The following is a 1,267-nucleotide window of genomic DNA, read 5'->3' as shown; positions in this document are numbered from 1 at the left end:
ACTCCGCATGATCCCAAGGCAATACAGAGCATCACATGGGGAAGGAGCCGAGCACCCTCGAATGTTTACTGAGGTCTCTCTTCCTCTTCTCATCAAGCCACCAGTCCTACTCCCATGATACCATATTAATCCATTAACCCATTAAGTATTATTCCATTAATGGATTTACCCCTTCATTCGGGAATAGCCTTCACGACCCAATCACCTCTTAAAGTCCCCCCTCCCCCACCTTCAATACTGACTCACTGGGGATTAAATTTCAGCACTTCGGCATGAGTTTAGGAGGAGACAAATATTTAAACCATAGGTTCATGCTATAGGCACCTTTAGTAATATTTGGAAAATACAGTGAAATAGCAGAGAAAGGAGTGTGACCCGTGGCATGTTTCGAGAGAGACTGAGGTGCTTGAGTGCTACATCATAGAAGGGGCGCGATATGAGACACAGCACAGGGAAACATCAGATTACGGTCTAGTTCACCCGGCATAAGGGAAGTGGAAGCTGCAAGGCAGGTAAGTATGAAATAAGAGATAAGGCGTAGGGAAAAGCTTTTGTATGGATATCTAGAGTTTGTCCTACACTGTTCTTGTTAGCACCTTCCTCTTTAATACTTACAATAATTGCAGCCCTATTTGCTCATTTATAACTACAAGTCAGGACTCTGCTAATTATTTTTCATATATTATTTCACTTACACTTCATGACAGTACTGGAAATTAATTATTCTGATTTTACAGATAAGACAACTAAGGCCCAAAGATATTAAATAACCTGATTAAGCTCATTTCAAAGCAATCTAAATTCGTTTATCTGAATTCACATTGTACCTTTAGTCTGTATTATCCAAAGCTTGACATTCATTTATTGTCCTTCTGATCACCGTATCTCCCAAATTGGGGAACAAAATAAAGCAATTTTTTTTTTTTTTTTTTTTTTTTGAGACGGAGTTTCGCTCTTGTTACCCAGGCTGGAGTGCAATGGCGCGATCTCGGCTCACCGCAACCTCCGCCTCCTGGGTTCAGGCAATTCTCCTGCCTCAGCCTCCTCAGTAGCTGGGATTACAGGCACACGCCACCATGCCCAGCTAATTTTTTGTATTTTTAGTAGAGACGGGGTTTCACCATGTTGACCAGGATGGTCTCGATCTCTTGACCTCGTGATCCACCCGCCTCGGCCTCCCAAAGTGCTGGGATTACAGGCGTGAGCCACCGCGCCCGGCCATAAAGCAATTTTTTAAAATTTTTTCTACAGCATCTTGCAAACAGCT

General features: G+C 42.8%; 1 long non-coding RNA gene across 1 annotated transcript in view; it reads right to left on the bottom strand.

Annotated features, from left to right (window-relative positions):
* The window catches only part of LOC116533878, a 47,191-nt gene extending 47,030 nt beyond the window's left edge, over positions 1-161 (bottom strand). Inside the window, exon 1 of the long non-coding RNA XR_004261489.1 lies at positions 1-161. This exon is cut by the window's left edge and continues 67 nt beyond it. This is a non-coding gene — a long non-coding RNA (uncharacterized LOC116533878).
* Between the last annotated feature and the right edge of the window lie 1,106 nt (positions 162-1,267).

Source organism: Sapajus apella, unplaced genomic scaffold (assembly GCF_009761245.1).
Source record: "Sapajus apella isolate SASKATOON/1434 unplaced genomic scaffold, GSC_monkey_1.0 scaffold84, whole genome shotgun sequence".
Classification (NCBI taxonomy): Eukaryota; Metazoa; Chordata; class Mammalia; order Primates; family Cebidae; genus Sapajus; species Sapajus apella.
The sequence above is the reverse complement of the archived record's forward strand: the minus strand, read 5'-3'. Positions and strand labels throughout refer to the sequence as shown.